The 22,389-nt window shown below is 38.6% G+C and overlaps 1 long non-coding RNA gene across 1 annotated transcript; it reads left to right on the top strand.

Annotated features, from left to right (window-relative positions):
- The first annotated feature begins 13,500 nt into the window (after positions 1-13,500).
- On the top strand, positions 13,501-21,861 carry LOC612107. Its single transcript, XR_005362911.1, has 3 exons — positions 13,501-13,666; positions 17,489-17,519; positions 21,327-21,861. It is a non-coding gene; the product is annotated as an uncharacterized LOC612107 (long non-coding RNA).
- Positions 21,862-22,389: the final 528 nt, after the last annotated feature.

Below are 22,389 nucleotides of genomic sequence, written 5' to 3'. Positions count from 1 at the left end.
TATAAAATAACACCCAGTGCTCATCCCGTCAAGTGCCCACCTCAGTGCCCATCACCCAGTCACCCCCACCCCCACCCACCTCCCCTTCCACCACCCCTAGTTTGTTTCCCAGAGTTAGGAGTCTTCCATGTTCTGTCTCCCTTTCTGATATTTCCCACTCATTTTTTCTTCTTTCCCCTTTATTCCCTGTCACTATTTTTTATATTCCCCAAATGAATGAGACCATATAATGTTTGTCCTTCTCCGATTGACTTATTTCACTCAGCATAATACCCTCCAGTTCCATCTACATCAAAGCAAATGGTGGGTATTTGTCGTTTCTAATGGCTGAGGAATATTCCATTGTATACACAGACCACAGCTTCTTTATCCATTCATCTTTCAATGGACACTGAGGCTCCTTCCACAGTTTGGCTATTGTGGACATTGTTGCTATAAACATCGGGGTGCAAGTGTCCCAGCATTTCATTGCATCTGTATCTTTGGGGTAAATCCCCAGCAGTGCAATTGCTGGGTCGTAGGGTAGATCTATTTTTAACTCTTTGAGGAACCTCCACACAGTTTTCCAGAGTGGCTGCACCAGTTCACATTCCCACCAACAGTGTAAGAGGGTTCCCCTTTCTCCGCATCCTGTCCAACATTTGTGGTTTCCTGCCTTGTTAATTTTCCCCATTCTCACTGGTGTGAGGTGGTATCTCATTGTGGTTTTGATTTGTATTTCCCTGATGGCAAGTGATGCGGAGCTTTTCCTCATGTGCTTGTTGGCCATGTGTATGTCTTCCTCTGTGAGATTTCTGTTCATGTCTTTTGCCCATTTCATGATTGGATTGTTTGTTTCTTGGGCATTGAGTTTAGTAAGTTCTTTATAGATCTTGAAAACTAGCCCTTTATCTGATACGTCATTTGCAAATATCTTCTCCCATATATATATATATGTATATATATATATACGCTCACGCTCACACAATGTTTTTCCTATATAAATGTACTGATAATAAAGTTTAATTTATAAATTAAACACCAGAAGAGATTAACAAGAATAACTAATAATCAAATGGAACAATAATAATATATTGCAATAAAGTTATGTGAATGTCATGTTTCTCTCTCAAAATATATCTTTGCACTGTTCTCACCCTTCTTGTGATGATGTGAGATGATAAAATGCTTACATGATGAGCTGAAGTGAGGTGAGTAAGGTAGGCATAAGGATAGTGTTAGGCTAGCTACTGATCCTCTGATGGTATGTCAGATGGACTTCTGAATCAGAGTTGACCACAGGTAACTGAAATCACAGAAAGTAAAGTCTTGGATAAGGGAGGGGGCTATTGATGTCTATACAACATTTTGTTTATCCATTCCCCTCTTGAAAAGCAGATAGGTTGCTTCAGGTTTGGGGCTCTTATAAATAAAGCTGCTATGAACATTCATGACATAGACTTCGTATGAACATATGTTTTCACTGCCCTTGGATAAGTACCTGGGAGTGGAATGGCAAGGTCATTTGGTAGGTGTATGCTGAACTTTGTACAGAACTGTCAAACTGTTTTTCAAACTGGTTATACCACTTTACATTCTTACCAGCTGTGTATAAAAGTTCCATTTGATTCACATCTTACCGAAACTTGACAATCTTCATTCTTCTTCATTTTGGACATTCTAAGAGGTTTGTAGTGGTATCTCATTGTGGGTTTTTTTCTTAATATTTATTTATTTATTTATTTATTTATTTATTTATTTATTTGAGAGAGAGGGAGAGGGAGCAGGTGCACACTTGAGTGGGGGGAAAGGCAGAGGGAGAGTCTCAAGCAGACTCCCTGCTGAGCACAGAGCCTGAAGTGGGGTTCAGTCTCACAATTCATGAGATCATTACCTGAGCCGAAACCAAGAGTTGGATGCTTAATCACTTGAGCCACCCAGGTGCCCCTCACTGTGGTGTAATTGGCATTTCCCAAATAGCTCATAGTGTTGACCACTTCTTACATGCTTATTTGCTGTCCATATTTTTTGTAAAGTGTCTATGCAAACAACTTGCACATTTTTTAAAAAGTTGTTTCTTTTCTTACTATTGAATTTTCAGAATTTTTATACATTATGGATAAAAGTCCTTCATCCTGTATGTGACTTGCTGATATTTTCTCCCAGTCAATGGCTTTTAATTTTGCAGATTGTCTTAATTTGGAAAACAAGCAACTTCTCCATTTTTTTTCTGTAAGCATCATGCTAATTTCTAATTACTATTTGTTCTTTATGGTGAGAATATTTAAGATCTACTCTCTTAGAAACTTTCACGTATACAACACAGTACTGTTAGCTATAATCACCATCCTATACATTACACACCCAGAACTTGTAGATCTTAGAACTGGAAGTTTGTAGCCTTTGACCAATACCTCTCCATTTCCTCCAAGACCCTGTGTAAGTTCCAAGCACTTTCACTAATCATTTTGCATGGTTATTTCTCCAGTCTCAATAGTTCCTCAAACATGCACTGATCGACATTCAAGGAAAGGTTTGATGGAAGTCCTCAGATCTCTATGGCTCTTTCCTTTCTGTGGCTCCAGCTCCCTTGACCTTCCCAGACTCCCAGCTCCATCTCTTTGACTTAGGAAGAGGTCAGTTGTATTCCTCTTCCCTCAGCTGCAGCCTAGACAACAATCAGGATATTTTAGGGCTTTTCTTATCCTGTTCTTTGTTGATCAACATCTCAAAAATAGTTACTTCATAAACTTTGTCTGAATTTTAATAGTTTCAGGTTGAGAGAGTAAATCTGGTTTGTTTCTACATCTTGACTGGCAATCCTATGTACTTTTTCATGTCAACATTTTCCATTACTGAGGTATTTAAATAGATCTGTCTGCAATTTATTATAAGGTATTTAATGAACCATTAAAAGCCAACCTATGCGTATATGTTTATAGGGGTTTTTTTAAGGTTTTTAAAACAGAAAGAGATCTTAGAGAACTTCTAGTCCAAAGGCTTCAAAATTTGTTAGATTTGTTTTTATTTTTAACTGTAAGCCACATGATGAGAAGTCCATGTAAATGTGGACTACATAATGTCTACTTCGTTGATAAGAACAATAAGTAGAGAAAATTCATAACTAGCATATAAGAATAGTACATAATAGGTGAGTCAGCGCATATCAAGCTTTACTCATAGTATGCTACCTTTTAGTCAGCTGTTTTTCATAGTGTCCCAGCTTCTGGATGTAATTTTGGTTCAATTAAACTTGAACAGCTTAAAATTATATAATTAAATATATTCAGCTTCAATTAAAATGATCACGGATTCAAAGTTGTTATCATAATACCTGGTAGCAATAACACAGAAGCACCAAGAGTCTATTAGTTGATGTATATCAGATAATTACTGAAAAATAGGGGAATGGAAATGGGTGGGTAAAATAATTTTTTCATAGAATACATTCAATCAGGAAGACATGATAGATAACCTGAATGTAATGCAATGCATTACATCCGCCTTTTATAGATGAGAAAACTGAAACTCAAGTTTAACATCCAAAGTTACACCCTAGGTATGTGACTAAATATGGAAATGAACTCGAATCATTTGACTCTCAGTATCGATAATTAATTTACCTGCCAGTTTGCTCAAAATGAAAATTGTTTCTTTAGTATAGCACATTTATCCATATAAGACTTTGGGATCTAGGGAGAAACCCATGTTGAGTCTCAACTCATCAATTATTCACATCTTCATGAGTCATCTCATCCATGATAGATGTTGCTTGGGTAATATAAATAAAAACTTAATTAATTAACTAGTGTGGGTTTTTTTTTTTTTTTTAGCATCTTCCCCATGCCATTCATCCTTTTAGGTGCTAGGGATACGGAGAAGAATAAGACAGACAAGATCTTACCCTTCAGGATTTTGCCTTTTAGTTGCAGGGGAAAATATAGAATGCAGACAAAACACAAATACAGGGGCAGCCCGGTGGCTCAGCGGTTTAGCGCCGCCTTCAGCCCAGGGCCTGATCCTGGAGACCCGGGATCGAGTCCCACATGGGGCTCCCTGCGTGGAGCCTGCTTCTTCCTCTGCCTGTGTCTCTCTGCCTCTCCTTCTCTCTGTGTCCCTCATGAATAAATAAATAAAATCTTTAAAAAAAAAAAAAACACAAATACAGAAATATAAGTTAACCTGAAACCATGGTGAGTGACATAGTGAATACAATGATGAAAAGCAGTTGTCACAAAGAATGGTACAAATGAATGAATTCATAACATAATTGGAGGTAGGACTCATTGGATTTTTTAATGGAATGTCTGAGAGAAGTGAGAGAAAGAAAGAAATGAGATGAGGGTGGTAGTAGTTATGGAGAAGAGCACCTGGGAAGGAATTGGATAGGAAAAAGAGTCAAAAATTCTGTTCTGGCCTAATTCAGTGTGAGGTGCCTTTTAGAATAGTTCTTCTCAAACTTTAACATGCACGGAAATCACCTGGGGATCTTGTTAAAATGCAGATTCTGATTCAGTAAGTTTGGAGTGGGCCCTAGATCCAACATTTCCAACATTTCCCAGATAATGTCAATGATGTTGATAAACAGATCGTGCTTTGAGGAGCAGGACCTTAGACAACCAAGTTGAATACAAGTACAACAGAAATCTGGAGTTCTGAAGAAAGATTATAAAACTTGGGAACATTGGCTACATTACTTAAAGAAAGTCAAAATTGATTGAAATATATGAAAGAATGAGCAAACCAGAGAGTTTAAAGGAAAATCCTATCAAATCTAGTATAGGAGAAGCTGGCATGTGCACAACACAGAATATGAATGCAAAAGAAGTTTAAAAAGAGAAGGGATTGTTGTAGGGCTCAGGAAACAGAGACCGGATATGGGCTGGTTATTGCACCCTAGATCTAGTAGGCAGGTAAGATGAAAAGGTTCCCTCAGATTCCCTTTCCACTAATCCTGTCCTGATTCATCCTGGAAGAATCATTTGGAATTTTAGATTTTAAAAAAATCTGGGAAGGCTTGGGGTGAAAAACAGAAGGCAAAGCCAAAAAGTCATTAGAGTTTGGTGAATTCTAGATACAAAACAAACAGCTTAAAAATTAATCCTCAAACTAGTGGCTAACTGGACCATTTGGGGGGAAATGGAGAAATATGAGCACATCCAGGGACTGAAGAAGTTAAAACTATTGCTGAATTTTGACTGAACTCTAAGTTAAAAAAGAAGAAGATCCCCTAAAGGGCCATTCAAAGCATTTAAATTTGAGCTCACCAAAGCATGTACTAATGTTTTAACAGCTGGAGTGGTTAAGCATTCTTCTGTTTTAGCAATTTTAATAGCTGATGACAAGAGGGCAAGGTTAGACACCCAGAGAGCTCGGCAGCCTCACGGGCAACACCTAAAGTGAGGAAGAATCTGTTTTGATGGGATGGAACAGTGTCTTCTGAAGAACAAAAAGAAAAAAAAAATGTTTAATAGACTGTTCTATATATTTAAAGTGGATTTGCCCTTTACTTAAACTTGACCAGCAATCTCCACAAAAGCCCTAAGCAATAGTAATGCAATTGCTGGGTTGCAGAAAGGGTAGCAGATTACCATCAATGAACACATATCTAGTGACTATGGCAGGAGAGTACGTCTGTTCTGTGTTCAGACAGACACCGCATAAAGCAAAATAGGGATTTGGACATAAAGTGAAATAGGGATTTAGTAATTATCCGGTCCACTCAGTCAAAGCAGGAGGCAAATTGGAAAATTGAGAAATGGGATTAGGCTCTGTTTCCTTCTCTCTTTCTTATGTAAGCTCTATGTCATATTATGCCTAGTCATCTACAAACTTTCATATTTCAATGTCTTTTACCTTTTACTGGGGCCTAAAAATAAAAACTGACATAGACATCTTCCCAGGAGCACGTTATCTAGTAGAGCAGCTGTTACACATTCTCCATGTAAATATGAGACAGAATGTTCAGTTTTGGAGCTGTGGGATTCAAACTGTATCATTTAATGACCCAGAGTGCTTGTGAACCCACAGCCTGTTGAGCCTCACCTCCAGAGTTCATGAGTCAGTCGGTTGTGTGGAAGATTTGCATTTCCAATCAGAATCATGGTATTGTCCCTGCTGTTGCTCTGGTGACTACACTTTGAGAACCACTATTGTAGAGGATGGCAGATAGTACTTTCAGCTGAGGCTCTCAGAGATAGCTTCCTTGAGACAAGTTAACCATGAGATGGGTCTGCAGCATGGGAAATGGGGGAAAGAGGGTATTAGAAACCAAAGTAATACACTAATTAATAAGGTAAAACTACAAGGACATTTCTCCACCCCTACACTTTTATGGTCCTTGGATCTTCCTTGGAAGATCTAGGAATAAAAGACAGATAACAAAGATACTTCCATTTTCATAATGCTTAAAAAATTCAAAACAGTTTCAAAGGAGTTCCTCTGGATCCTAATTTTGCAATATCTTCTCTAATATTTCTTTTGCTGCTTCATCACAATGACAATCTACATGCAGAAATGAACAAAGGCATTAACCAAAATACTAGAGCAGCTTTGGGAGCTTTTTTGTCCAGGGCCTGATTTTCTTCTTAGACATCCATAGTCACTAATTCTATTGCAATTGTCCTCCGACTACAAATTAATTGAAGCCTTTGTCACTTTTTTGCTATTGTCCAGGATACTTACATTTAAGAATAAAAAGAGAGAAAAAAAATACTTTTTAAATGAAGTATGAAAACATTTAATTAGAGGGCTATAAAACAATGTTGACAAGGACAATGAGGAATATAAAGTGGTTCTTAAGTCAATTGCTGAAATAGCAATGAAAGAACCAGAAAAAAAAAAAAAAAGATATTACTCAAATGCCATGAATGGCATTATATCCTGAAGAAAAAACAAACCTGGCCCTTAGATCAATTTTGGAAAAAAAGCAAAAAAATAAATTTTTAAATATTCTACTTTCTAATTTGTAAAAGCATAGTTTAACCCAATTCTGACTATAAAGGGCCCTTAATACAATATAATGGAGGAGAAAATATTTGGGGAACAGTGAGTGGCCATATCTCTCTGGAGCCTAGATAGGACTCTGGGAACAATAGAAGATAAAGCTGAAAATGTAAGTTGAGGTCGGATTATTCACAGGATTTAAGATGCCTAAAGAGAAGACTCAAACTATATTACTACCAAGAGAAAATTATCTTCTCCCAGAACCGTAGCCAGGACAACACCACAGTAGATATCTGATACACTTGTCTACTCAGCACCTCTCTTTCTTTTTGGAAACTGTCCCTTTCCTTCTCCATGTCATCCAGCAAAATTGTCAGCCACAATGCCTCACCTACCCATGGAAGCTGTACAAATGGACCTATGACTGTCTCCCATTCCTTAAGCCACAGCAGGCACTTTACCAAAACAGAGACTATCAATTTTCCTTTCAAGAAAATGTTATATAAAATTTGGGAATTGAAAACTTCCTTTTCACTCTTATGCTGTAGACAAATCAGCTTAGGGCCATCATCAGCCCATCACTATGAAGGACACATGAGAAGTAGAGTCTAGAGATGGGGGCAGAGGTAGGAAGCTGACATCTTTGAGATCCTGGATCCAACAGAGGCAACCCCAAAGCTACACTTGAACTTCCTGTTTCTACAATACAAAATTTTCTCCTTTGTCTTCCTTAAATCTGTTTGAGTTGGCTTATGTTATTGACAGTTACAGGAATCATTAGGCAATAATAAAAATACGTCGGTTTTGCAAATGGCCAGAAAAGAAAAAAAAAGCTACATTTCTTATGAATCTTTGGGAGTCTTGTGTTTCAGAAAAGTCACTTCTCAGCCTCAGTTGTGGGAAGGGCTTTTAAGGTATCTTTAGAAGGCATTATTCCCTCTATTTTTGTAGGAAGACCCTACTGAAGTCATAAGAGAATAAGAATAAAAGAGAAGAAGGAAGGAGGGCAAAAGGGAAAGAAGGAGGGGGAAAAAAAGAAAGAAGAAACACTGAACTGAAATGAAAATCCAAAGGATAATTTCAGGCAGCCTTGGCAGAAACAGCTTTTGTCTAAGGAGACTGAATTTCTTCAGAGATTAACTGTTACATGCAAAGAATATTAGATTAGGTGACACCCAATCTGTTTGCATGTTTACCAACCAGCATTTCCATTTGAAAGTCTGATACATCCATTGTAATCAAACCAGACCCCTGGGCCCACAAATTGACCCCTTGTTCACAAACTACACTTCTTACAACAAAGGGTCCTGGCACCAACTTGGGAATACTATGGCCTACCCCATCCAAAACCCACCCCACAGCTCTGCTCCCTCCCACCACCCTGTGACTGACCTTGTATCAATTACAGTTCAAATTCATTTCCCTTTCAGTCTCTCTCCCAATTCCCTTGCAAGTCCAGTAAACACCAAGTCTCCTCAGTTACAAAATACTTCAGCAAGAGCGTGAGGCTCCGTCAAGCCCTGATAACCTTTCTTGCTGCAAGAATAATAGAATGGTGGCCTTCTTGGGCTGCTTCCATCAATTACTATTAAACCTATCCTTCCAAGCTGTCAAACCACTCATTCCTCCTTCCTCCTATAGAGATGCCAGTGGGTTGGGAGCAGCGGGGGAGAGGTGGAAAGCATGAGGGGTAGAGGGGGAGTGTGAAAGGGACAGCTGGTGTAGGCTGACTGGGGTGGGGAGGGCATCAAACCCTACATGACCTGTGTATAAGGACCACAATCACAGGAACTTCACTTAATCTCACCAAGGCTATTAGGAGCTACATTTCCAGGTTGCATCTCGCTGCTCAGAAAGATAACTGCTTTGTGGACTTCAATATACCTTGAGAGAATTAGATTTCTCGAAGCCAAAGATTGAATTCCTTCCTGCTTTTCCCCCCTTCTTCGCTGTAACCAGGGCCTCATGCAAGCAATTTTATTTTCCTTGTACACCGGGCAGATGACATCCCGCTAAGTATGCCAGAAGCAGGGAAGACTGAAATACAAGACCTGTGACGTCGCTTGCCAGCTCGTTTGCTTTGCTCACCTATTCTACTGAAGGGGCTGCTGCAGAGAGCCTTAATCAGAAACCTAAAAAATTAAGTGCTCTCTGCAATGGCCAGGAGCCGATCCACCTCAGCAAAGAGGAACTTTTACTTAGAACCCTTCGCTAGTTGCCTGATGCATTTGAGCTGATTGTAATTGTTCGCTCTGTTATAGAGCAACCGCAGATAAGGGGCAAGATTGGTTGCCGAGCCCTTAAACAATCAAATGTCATCTCAAGGTTGGAGATATAATGTGCGAATTCAGTATTGCAACTTCACCACCTGCAGGTAGTATGTTTTCCATGAAACCAGCTAATTTCCCAAACAGAGCCTGCCCCTCCCTCCTCTGTGTTCCCATAATACTCTGTTGCCACCTCCACTATATCATTTGTGACATTGTATTACAATTACTTGTTTGCATACCTACCTCCTTCTTCCTGGCACTAGAAATTCCTTCAAAGCAAAGGGTGTATTTTGTTTATCTTAATCTCCAATTCCTGCCTAAAGTTAGCGCATGGCTGATGCTCCTCACATCCAGGTTGAAAGAATGAGGAAACTTAATTTCTCATGTGTTTCTAACCAAAGGACCATAAATTTATTCACAAAGATGTTTTTCCACCCTAGAAACTAAATCAAACACACACACACACACACACACACACACACACACATATAATCAATGAATGAATATGGGGCAACTCTTTTTAATATAGTAATCATTTACCAAATAAAAAATAGTAAAATAGTGGATGACATTCAGATCACTACTGGCAGCTTAGAGGTTTGAAAAGTGTCCTTTGGAAAATCCCAAGATACTCTTTAGGCTAGGTGTGCCTGTCGCCTTCCTGTCCTGCAAGGGGGTCATCTATATTGGGAACTTACGTAGTGCAGAGCCTTTGAAGGTCTGAGGATCAGCTGATGCAGGGGAGCAGCATGTGGTGGGGGAGCTATTTCCCAAATTCAAGAGCATCACTGACCAGAGTAAAGGGCCCAGGCCAAGGAGGAGACCATAGGGCCAAGCCATCCCCGTAGATGTCATCTGTACTCCCCTCACTTGGCACCTTTGAACCTGTCTGCACAGAGCCCAGCTCTCCACTTTCCCAATTCAGAACCCCTTTTTTCAAACTTCCCAAACAAAAGGAAATAAGTACCTAAACACCCTGACTGCATTGCTTTATAACTTAGGACCTGAGAACCTGAGTGGAGCGACCCTTGTCTCCTTGGATCAAATCAAAACAAGGGTGTAGCAACACAGTCAAAACCAGTGTTCGGGGGGGCGGGGCTGTCCCATACCTGAACTGGCCCCACAGCCCTTTACCTCTTCAGAGCCAGCACTGCTTTCAAGGGAGTAACAAGCCACTTATCTTCAGTTCTCCCAGAATGACCTCTCAGATGGCTCAGCCTCCATTTTTCCTCACCCTCATCCCTCTTAGTCCCAGGCATTCATCATCCCTATATTTTTTTCTTTACTCCTTAGGGACTGGTCCTTAATCTTTCACTGATACAATGTACAAAAGCCTAAAAACATAGAATTTTAACCTAAACTTTGATGCTCTAGCTCTACAATTCCCTGGAAATGGAAGAGGATTCAGGGTTAATGGGACTTTCTTGGAATCTCTGAAATAGTACTTAGGGCCTCAAAGGATGTCACTAGATTTGGCCTCAGTCCTCCAGGGCAGACTACTGTTAAGGCAAGAGGACATGAATAAAAACTGAAAATGTAGAAAAACCATGGGCATTTGCAGTAACACAAAGGGCAAAGAAAAGTAAAGGAAAGCAGAAAGAGGGTAAGAGGGTTAGGGACCCCAAGGAAACATCAGCTGCCTTAAAATGGGAAATATGGCTTCTGCCGGATGTCCTCCGCCTCCTTCTCTTGGTGTTGCAGAGAGACCATGTGCTTTCTTATCAGGTAGACATGGACCTTTCCTTTCGTTCGTACATATATCCACCAGGGATTTCTCAAGTGCCCACCATGTACCAGACACGCACTACATTTGACTTCTGTCTTTTACTTGGTAAGATAATTTAATTTTCTAGAGGCATAAATGCTTGGGAGAAAGAGCAAATGAGAACTTTGAATTGAAGAAGCGGTGTATGCTGTGGTTAATGTGCACACAATGAAACGAGCTAAATCTCAGTTTGAGCCCAAGCTCTGATACAACCTATTATTCAATCTCTTTCATTCAGCCTTAGTGTCCTGTTCCAAAAAAATGGAGATTGTGATCATTATATCCTCACACCATTTTTGCATGGATTAAAAGAGGTAAGGGATGCAAGGTACACTTTGGGGCAGAAAACAAACATGCAATACATATTAGCAAGTACCATTTAAATAGAGGAAAGCAAAATCTGAACCGAAGGCCGCCCTTTCCACCAAAAGCCAAGTGTGGAATGGAAGTGTTGAGTTTCAATATCATTTTATTTTATAGCAGCTGGAAGTGACTGTACAGTTTAGTGCAAGAGAGAAAAGAGAGATGAGAAATCAACATATATAATGAATGTTTTGGATTATCTCTGGACTCAGAATAGCTATACTTCATTATTACAGAAAACCAGGAATTGTTAGAACAGTGCTTCTCAAGTTTAATGCATATGAATCACCTGGGGATCCTATTAGACTGTAGGTTGTGATTCAGTAGGTTTCAGGTAGAGCCTGAGATTCTTCATCTCTAACAAGCTCCTGGTGATGGCAATTCTTCAGGTCCACAGACCACATTTTCAGTCTAAGGGGGTAGATAAAATTAGGATTCAAGCTACATTACACACACACACACACACACACACACACAAATGTGGGTAGTTTATTGCTAAGATGCAGAAATATATATATATACACATATATTACAGGCATACATATACATATACTATATGTGCATTGTGTTAGCAACAAACTAGTAGCTGAAAATCCTAACTTCTTGTTCCAGGTCTGCCACAAATCAGTGACATGGCTTAGTTTCTTCTGGTTTCATTTCATGTTTGAAAATGAAGGGATTGAAATATGTTTTTAAAGTTTCCTTCCAGCTTAATTTTCTAGATGAACATTTTTTCCACTGGAGGAAAAAAAAGAAATTTACTTACGATTGTATGGGATTTAACAGACACAGAGAAAGTAACTTTTGATACTCAGATACTTTTTTTCACCCAGCCTTCAGGAAAATCCTCACAGAGACCACTGCTTCGGACTCATTTGAAATGGAGAAAATGTAGCAAATTTCACATAACCAAAATATGAATGTCAATGAAGGGACCCTATATAGATATTATTTAGAAAAGCAGCATTAGATTTTCACATAAAAGAACTCAGTTTGACTCACTGTCATAAACAAAATCGAGCATTCAGCCTCACATCTCTAACAATTTCAAGGAATATAGGAGGGGGCTGTTGGGTGGAGGGAAGTTCAGAAAGAACCTTTAAAAGCACCCCTAGAGAAAAGTCACCTTGGCAAATACTCCAGCTGGAAGCACCTCTTTAGCCAGCATAAACACTCAGACACACTTGTTCCTACAACACAAGCTATGCAAATTGTTCTCATTTTCTTCTTACAAACCCTGTCAAGTTTGTATTATTTATGAGCTAACCAACTTCATAGCTAACCTTTCACCTTGTCATATTTTCCTACATTCTCAGAGCTAAGCCAGCCTGCCTCGTACCTTTCCTGGTTGCATTGTATAATATGAAAATGGACATATGAAAAGCATTGTCTCTGATAAGAAGAGAATCCATAACTAGGCAAAGGGATTATATCAATGATGAGGGAATCAAGACTATTTTCAAATCCACTGACCCTTCCCTTTTCTTCTTTTTTTAAAAAAAATCTTTTCCTTTTTCAGACATTGTGTCAAGTATTTAGAGGCATCTACAAAATAGCAAATGGTTTGAATATTTTGACTAATTTTTTTTACCAGGTTAAAAAAAAGGATGTAAAAGACACTTTAAGTGATCTTGCCCAGGTTGTCTGTACAATCCTTTCTCATAATTCTAAAATATTCCCTTCAGGCACACTATTGGAACTGGAACATAAATGGCCAGCCAGGCACATGGTGCTGGATAATTTTGCATAAAGACAATATATTTATACATTTTAGAAGGTGTGTTAAGAACCAATATTCCCTTAGTTGTGTTATAAGTAATAGTAAGTAGATAAGGAGAGGATTAGATTTTTTTTCTTTCCTGACCAAGAGCAGCACCACATTAATGGTAGATACTACAAAATTTCGATGAGCTCTTCTTTAAGAAGATAAAGCACTTCAAACTACATCCACACTTGAGATTTGAGTCGTTAAAAGTCTAATGATAAAGGGGCCCAAATGAAAGGTGTGGCTAAATTAGGCATATCTATGCCTGCACACATAATTACACAGAATATGTATGTATAATTTGCCTTTAAGGGTATTTCTGTCTATACCAGAAATTCCCAGGTGTCCTCAAACAAGGACAGCTTTGTCATGTCACGCCTGTAATGGAGTCCTGTTACCATGGGAATAACAGAGCTCCCTCTCAGAATAGCATTTAGTTCTGACAATTGAAGAAGCTAGAGAATTTCAATTAAGCCATAGTCTTAACACCTACCAGCACCTTCAGGTTCCCAAGTATCGCCAGCCTGCGGGAGAAGATGCTGACTTCTGGCCATGTTTCATGGTAGCACATGTATCCAAGTAAATATCTTTTCCATCCTTTATCTTCCAATAGTCTGTAACATGGAAGTATACATTGCTAGGTCCTCTCAAGAGCAACCAAGTGTAATCCATTAATACATTCACTGGTTCATTCATTCAGTATATATATAGAGAGAGATCGTGTCTGGTAGAAATCTGTATATGTGTGAGGTTACACACTTGCACAGTTCTTACCCTCAATGACCTTGAAATATATGGTGAATTATTGTTAAGCATTAAGAGACAGGAACACAGGGTATAATAAGAAGAGAAGCAGGAATTAAAGAACCAAGTAGGTACAGAGAAAGGATCTTGGGAGGTCAAATGAGTTAGAAAATGTCTCTGGCAAGGCTTCAGAAGCAAAGGTGAGAAGATGGTCCATCAGCAGCCAAAGCAATTAAATTGTCCTCCCTCTGGCCACACTACAGAGGATTTAGCATGAGGGTCTCAGGTCAGGAGTGTACTGAATTGTCAACAGCTCCGTGGACTGCAACTTCCCCCAAGGTGGGGCATGCTGCAGTCACAGTTCAGCAACCAGAGAAGCAAGGCCAGAGCCAGCAGAAGTGCAACCGTGGAGGGCAGAGTAATGGTTCACTGGAGACAAAGCAGACAGGGATTTCCTGCTTGTTCCCAATATTCAGTTTTGCCACAGAGACCAAGAAGCTACACGGAAACTAGAAGCCCTCAAAATGTCACAAACCCATCTAAGTCACTCTGCCCAATAGAAGAAATGGAAGGAATTTGGTGCACTGATGTCACCTTGGAATTCTCAGAGCCTGTGTGCCCACTTGCTGTTTCTTATGTAGAATTTTCTATTAGCCGAATGTCCCCATGTACTTTATGGCAAGGGTGTCCTCACCATGAATGTTGGACATTTCCTAAGACTGCTGAGACAAGCGGAAGCAAGTCAGGACCATGTTGAAAAAGTAAGAGAAATAATAAAAGACCCCTTCTCTGCCAGACATTCAAACCCTGGCAATTTTAGCAAAATAAAGGGGTATAGAGTAGGTTCCACCACAGCCCTGGCCCTGCAGTGTAAGCAAGCACATTTCAAAATTATTAGAAAAAGGATTTTACTGCATTTCTTGCTTGATTATCCTTTGCCAGCACCAATGCAGTGTAAAGGTTAAGGACATGGTTTCTATAAATAATCTGGTTTCAATAATGATATATCCCTGTTTAATAGTAGGGTGATCTTGACCAAATTCATCTCCCTAAGCCTCAGTGTCTTTATCTGAGAATTCTCTCTGCCTGGCACTATAAGACTTTTAAACACTGAGTCATTTAACCCTCTTAACAGTCTGTAGGGAAGACACTATTATTATTACCACCTTGTGGACCGAAAAGCATAAAGCACAGAAAAGTTGAGAACTTGCCCAGGATCACTTAAGTGATGAGTGATAGATCCAGGATTTGAAGTCACATGGTTGAGCTCTAAAACCTATACCATTCATCACTATACTGAATTCCCAAAATAATACCACATGCCTGATTAAGAAGCTTACTTGAGCTAATTTTATTTATTAATCAGCTAGGGCTGCCATAAAAAAATACCACAGAGGGAGTGCCTTAAACAACATAAATTTATTTTCACACAGTACTGAAAAGTCTAAGATCCAGCTGCCATCAGAGCTGGTTTCTGGTGATGCCTCTCATCTTGGGTTGTAGATGACCACTTTCTGTTTCCTAACGTGACCTTTCTTCTGTATGCATGCATGAGAAGAGAGATCTCTAGTGCCTCTTCTTATAAGAGCACTAGTCCCTAAAGGACACTCACCCTCATGACTTCATTTAACTTTTCCTCCAGGTAAGCCCTGTCTCCAAATGTACTCACATTGGAGGTTAGATTGTCACCAATTTAGGGAGATATAATTCAGACCACACAGAACTTTACATAGTAATTGATGCACATTATAAGCATCCACATTGCAAGCACACAACAAAATAGCACTGATTCATATTCTATGGACTTATATGTTCAAAGACAGAACTGGAAATTTTAAAAGTTTGTTAATGCCATTTGAGCAAGTTATTTCTGTTCACTTCCTTTTCTTAATCTGTGAATTAAAATACAACCATCATCAAACATTAGTGTGGCCATGTGTTAAGAATCATATTCTTACTGAAATTAAGAGAGCCCAAGAAAGAGAACTACTTCTGTAGGAACCAATTCTCTTTGTAGGAAGTAGTTACATCCTGGGGACTCTAGAGCTTCCTGCAATCTTCATGACCTATAGATCCCTGAAGTCCTGATTCAGGGCAACTTAAGGCTCTCTCCTCTGAATGGCTGTCTGAAGTTTGACCATGCTGTATCTATATCCCAAGCACCTCCCTCCGATGCTCTCTACTTCCAGTGGAGAGCTCATTATAAATGGACCTTTATTGAAGTTTGTTAAATCCATAAATTCATAATCTATGCAGTCCTGATTGTTGCTGTTCTTTTCACAGCCCACCATGCAGTGCATTTCATTTGAGATCAAAGAGATCTGCTAAGGTTCTACTTTTCATGTATTTAATGTCTTTTAATATTCTATTTTCCTATCTGTTTTATGGTTGATCACACTAATTCAGGTCCCAAGTGAAAGTTGGTAACAAGGTCAATGCAGACAAATTATCCATCCATATACAAGGATGAATCTACGAGAAGGCCCTACTGTAATTCAGGGTTTCCCAGGATCTCTCTGACCTTTTTGTGCCAAGAGACACATAGTACCTAAGACTGACTTCCTGATGAATTATGGGTAAATGTCAGTTTCCTCTCTGTGACGATCAGAATGTCACCCTGCATATGCAGATAAACCTTATCCTAACCTCAAGGACTCCAGAATATTATTATGAATAACTGATGAGGTTGTGGAAATATCTTTCCAAGATATCTTTTAAAATGGATTCACTTCTATTGCTGGGTAGTGATGATGTTATACTTCCAGAATGGGGGAAAGTGGGCCAGATGACTCTAAAGGCTAGATGTTGCTGTTCCTGTTGTTCTTCCTCAAGATTGCCATGAAGAGCATCCAGGTGAGGGGATAGATAAATGAGGCTGAAATTCAGCCACAGTTCTGCTCACCAAGCTATGCACCTTGGTTTATGGGCTGTGTTCACCTAGAAAAAAAAGCACTTTTCCTAATTCGCACAAAGTAGCATAGGAGTTAAAAAGATCCTGCTTCAACCTGTAGGTCTATGAGTGAATCTAGATCCACTTTTCAATTTGGTATAATAACTATTCTATTCTACAACAATTTAATGAGCATCAATTATGTTCATGGCCAATGTCCTCCATTCTTCCCAAAATATAAGAAATCATTAGTGCTATTTAGGAGCTCTGATTTCAGGGCATCATCCCAAACTAAATACAGAATAATGATTTCTATGCCTGTGGTTTAAGGGAGTAAGAACAGTTCACATCATTAAATATTGTCAAGTCATTGGGAGCATTTTTTTAAATCTCTGAACTAAGAAACATTACCAGATCTGAACATTGATACAACATGACATGTGTGTCTTTATCATATATTTTGACTTCTCCCTATATTTCTTCCCTCAATACTGTCATCCTAAAGCAGCCCCTAGGTGAGGAGTCAGAACACCTGGTTTCAAACATTGGCTTTACAATTTGACTCACTTTTTTACTTTGAATACAAATCACTTAAGTTCTCAGGGCATTACCTTCCCTCTGGACAGTAAAAGAAAAACTAGTCTCTGACTCCACAGGGATGTTGTGGAAATAAATGAGATGTAGGTCTACAGAGTCACTTTAAGCTCTTAGGAATGAACGAGCTTAAAGAGATATAAGGTTTCAGTAGTTATTCTTTATTTTTTCAGCTTGCAAGTGAGAGAAAAAGGTTCCACCTTGGTAAGTCTGGAAGAATACAGCCTCCCTGACTACTTCCCCAAAATGTAGTTTTTTCTCTTATACATTCACAAAGTCTATTGTAATTCTGGCTGTTGCCTCAGTGAAATTAATAAGGATCTGCTGTACCCTCAGGCAACAAACAAGAGTGGTCACGCTCTGTGTGGGGTGAATTATCTGCTACCAGTCGGGCATCATACAATGCATGCCCCTGCAGTGGCTGTGAAAAAAATTCTCTAATGAAACAAAGAAAGTGTTACATTACAGAAAAGAAGAAGTTGCTAAGATGGAGTTCCCAGCTAGGATATTGATCTGACACAGTCTAGAAGTCCAAAGGTAGAAAACTTCCAGCACTTTCTTTTAGGAGAACTAAAACCACATTTTGCCAGTGTCAGAGATACTCTCTCCTAATGCCAACAGAGGAGTCCTGAAGAGGCTCACAAGTAACCAGCTAAAACTCCTAATACTCTCCTCTGCCCCAGGATGAAGAGTCCCTGACAGGTGATACAGATAAGTGCTGTACAACCTGTCACTTTATCTTCCTTAAGAGAGCAGCATAATCCATGGAACTCACAAAAACTCTTCTGTGACTTCGATCCTATTCTGACATTCCAGAGAAAAGTTGACAGCCATAGATTAAAGGAAAACAGTATAGTGAAGAGATACTTACAATAGGTGGCTATAACTAAAGATGTGTTTTGGCAAGAATTAGCTAGAAAGACATATTGGCATGCTGGCATGGGTCTGTAAGCTCATGGATTAAGCTAACATCTTTGTCTTGGTCTCATTGGGGCCCATGTTTACTTACTATCTTTGATTTTCTTTATTTACTCATTCAATAGATTTTCCTTGAACACTGTGGTGGAAATAGATGGTAGTGTCCCCAAATCTACTCTCCTCTCCTTTCTAAGCAAGTAGCTATCCAGCAAGAACCAAAATTGTCCAGCCCACCTTGCAGAGAGATGTAGTGACCTATTTGCACTGATGGAAAGTAAATGGAAGTGATAGGGGCAACTTTGGCATTACTTGCTTTAAAGAAAATCCTTGACCTGGAAGTCTGCTTTCTGCTGCCTACTTACTGAAAATGGCAGTCAAGACTACCTACCATGGACTGTAATGTGAGAAGAAAATAAACATCTGTGTTTTGAATCTTTTTGTTACATCAGCTTAGCCTTCACTTTTAAACATATAAGTGTTTTGAGTATTGAATCCTGTGCCTTCACTTTTAAAAAGCCTTCACTTTTAAATCCTGTGCCTTCACTTTTAAAAAGCCTTCACTTTTAAACATATAAGTATTCTGAGTATTGAATCCTGTGCAACATGTCGGGTATTTAACTTAGCAAAATATACATAATATATGTCCCCATGGGATATATAGTCTAATATCTAACCTACTCTTCTGTCTGGAAACCAAAATCCATGGGACACAAGTCTCCCATACTCAATGACTTTAACAGAACAGGGCAGAGAACAAGAGTAGAGGAGTGGATAAAGACTGGGGCTTCAGTGCTATGCTAGATCAAACTCTAGCTCTATTTGTCACTATTCTTGGGGCAAAACATGTAACTCCTCTAAACAACTGTATTCTTCCTTATGAACCAGGGACACTAAAAAAAATAATATATACTTATTAGGATTGTGATGACAATCAAAAAGATTAGGCACATATATAACTTAGACATGGATTTATGTATTACCAAGAGTTATTATCAGAATTTGGTCCTTCCACTGCTCTCAGTCTCTCTAACTTTCAGGGGGAGAGACTTACAGAAAAGGTACAAGCATCGTTATCTTATTCAACCACATGTGAGGCAAGTGTCATCCTTCCCACTTTGTAGATGAAAGAACTGACTCTCAGAGAGAACATCACTTAGAAAGTGGTTGATCCAGAAGTTGTTTCCAGATCTGCCTGATGCCAAAGCCATATCACTATACTAAATGTATCACAATTAGGGCCAGTAATCACTTCCAGCTATTAATCCAGTAAGGGCAATTCTTCAAGGTCCTATCATAAAGTTTCCAGCTCTAGATACAGTGGATAAATTGGTTCCCTTTTCTATATTTCTATGGTGCTTTGTATCTCTGTCATAATTCAGTTAACACTGTCTCATAATGTTTGTTCATCTGGCATTCCCTACTAGAGCATGAATACTTGAGATAGGGACTATTTCTTAAACATCTCTGTTCCAGGACTTAGTATGATGTCTGGTATGTACTAGGTACTCTATTAATAATTGTCATGAATTACTGTCATGTGAATAAATGAATAGATATTTAAAAATGGAGTGTGGGGGCACCTGGGTGGCTCAGCGGTTGGGTATCTGCCTTTGGCTCAGGTCGTGATCCTGGGGTCCTTGGATCCAGTCCCACATAGGGCTCCCTGCAGGGAGTCTCTGCTTCTCCCTCTGCCTATGTCTTTGCCTCTCTCTGTGTGTCTTTCATGAATAAATAAATTTTTAAAAATCTTTTTAAAAATGGAGTATGAATAAAGAAAAACCTACTAAGGTGGTTATTTGTTTGATGCAAAGGAAATAGAGGCATTCAGTTTTGAAAATAAATGGATGGCAATGAAATACTTAATAAAATCCATCAAGTATAAGAAATTAATACAGAGATGGCCCTATGATGGAAATGAATATTTTCCAAAAGTTATGTGCCAGTTGTTTTGACCTCAAAGACATAATGAAATGATATACAACACCAATAAGGTCCAGTCCACAAAAGCTTTTAAACTCCAGTTCAAGCTGAAACAGTGTACAATTGCATTAGAAAACGATATACGACAAATAATATGGTTGAAACATCAAAAAGTAAAGAGAAAACCTGAAAAAATAAAGATTTTGTTCTTCGGTAAAAGTAAGTTTAGTTAAAGAAAGATAGGGAAGTAAATGTTGACTTTTAAGGATTCTGAATGCATTTACTATGCATTTTTCAGTGGGTTTAGAGGTTCAATGCACTGGTTCTTTATTCTCCCTAATTCCACATCAAAGCCTTCAGCTTCCATTCCCTTTACTATAGAGATAGTGCCATCAAAACTCATATGCTGAATAGTCTGAATTGGCCTCTTTTTTCCCTCGCAAGTGAGACAAAGGAAGGGAGAGAAATATTTCTAAGAAAACTGGGGGGAAATGAGTTGCATTAAGAAAAGTTAAATAGGAGGTAAATAAGTAGCCTGAAAGAAAATTGCTGGTGTGAAATATACTGACCTTTGATCAGTGAAATGCTAATAAAATGGAGAAATTAAGCAAAATCTTTATAATACTTTAAAAAATTAAAAGCAGAAGACAATGACTCATAGTATTCTTCCACACTGACCAACAAATAGTATCATCAGCCTAAGGAATTTGGGTTATTAATAATAGACTGGAGGATCAGATACATTGTTGTAGAGGAAGAAATAAGGTATAATAGAAAGTTTCCATTCATGTAGATCAATTAATTTCAACTTGATTTATTTTTAAATTGAGAGAAACTGAACTGAAGTGTCCTCCATGGCTGTGGAAAGGTGAACACAAAGAAATCATGTAAAATGGGTATTTAAATTTGATGAAATACAAAAAATAAACTCCCTGACATGATATGCATATGAAAGCTAATATAGCAAACCAAGAACTCAGCATGGAAAATAAAACACTAAAGGGGAATCACTTTGAACCCTTTATAAAAAATGTTGTTACTGTTAAAAAAAAAATAAACTTGATTAAGAAATGAGAAATACCAGAAAAACTTCGGAGTTACTTACATGGACTTAGCAGAGTAAAAGTGATGATTACTGGTTGAATGAATGAGACTTTTTTTTTCGTTTTCTAGGATGATGCCTAAACTCTCCCTCTGCCCCACTCCACCTCACTCTCACTCAAAAGAGCATCAATGGAAATATCACCATCAGCACCAAGGACAGCAGCCCTGGTCGCCATAAGTGTCCGTGATCATTGAAAACTGGATCTATTGATGATACACATTTCAGGAGCTCATTTGAATTCAGATTAGAAATCCTTAGAGCCTAGCTCAAAGTTGTAATCATCTGCTCTACAGTACTACTTATCTTATTCATATTATTATCTTTGGAGTAAATCATTGGCAAAACCGAGGATCAGAAACTACCAGGTCTTGAAAGACCATAAGTCTTCAATCTAGCCTATTCTTAAAGACACATTTACTATTCAATCAGATTCCCATTAATCATTTGTCATACGAAAAATGCCAAAATTAAAATTTTACAGCCTAGTTCTTGACCTCAATATTTTACCATGTCTCTGTAATAATTTGGCAATAGTACATCAACTCATGGGATTGGTTTCTTTTTTCAATAAAACTATGACCAATAAATTCACACTTCATATGCCACATGCCAAATATTTCAAAAATATGAGTTTATCCTTAATTTTTTGTCATGGAGAGGATTATATGCTTGAATTTCCCCTAGATACAAATTTAGTGGAAATAAGTTAATCTGTTCATATTCAATTCAGGTATCAGCTCTTTTAGAAAGCCAAGATCTCAAAGTCTGGGCTATGGGCCCCTATCTTCACTCTCATAGTAAACCATGCTTACCCATAATAGTGCATTTATCTCATTATACCAAAATTACATTTTTAGGTGTCCACCCTCTAGCTCTATGAGCAACTCTGGGTGGTACAAAGGCCTCCCCATTCTTAGTGTTCTCAAAATATGCTGCATGAAACACATTGTACTATGCACTAAAGATGTAACTGTGAAAAAAAACATTACTTCTTATCTCAAAAAGTTTAAAGTTGAGTAAGAGATATGAAGAAGAAGAAACGTATTACACTGTATTATAAGAGAGAGTAAAACAGGCTCTGATGTCTTACCAATGAAGGTTTAAATCTTAATTCTACCATTCCTAAAACAT

Source organism: Canis lupus, chromosome 8, assembly GCF_011100685.1.
Source record: "Canis lupus familiaris isolate Mischka breed German Shepherd chromosome 8, alternate assembly UU_Cfam_GSD_1.0, whole genome shotgun sequence".
NCBI lineage: Eukaryota > Metazoa > Chordata > Mammalia > Carnivora > Canidae > Canis > Canis lupus.
The sequence above is the reverse complement of the archived record's forward strand: the minus strand, read 5'-3'. Positions and strand labels throughout refer to the sequence as shown.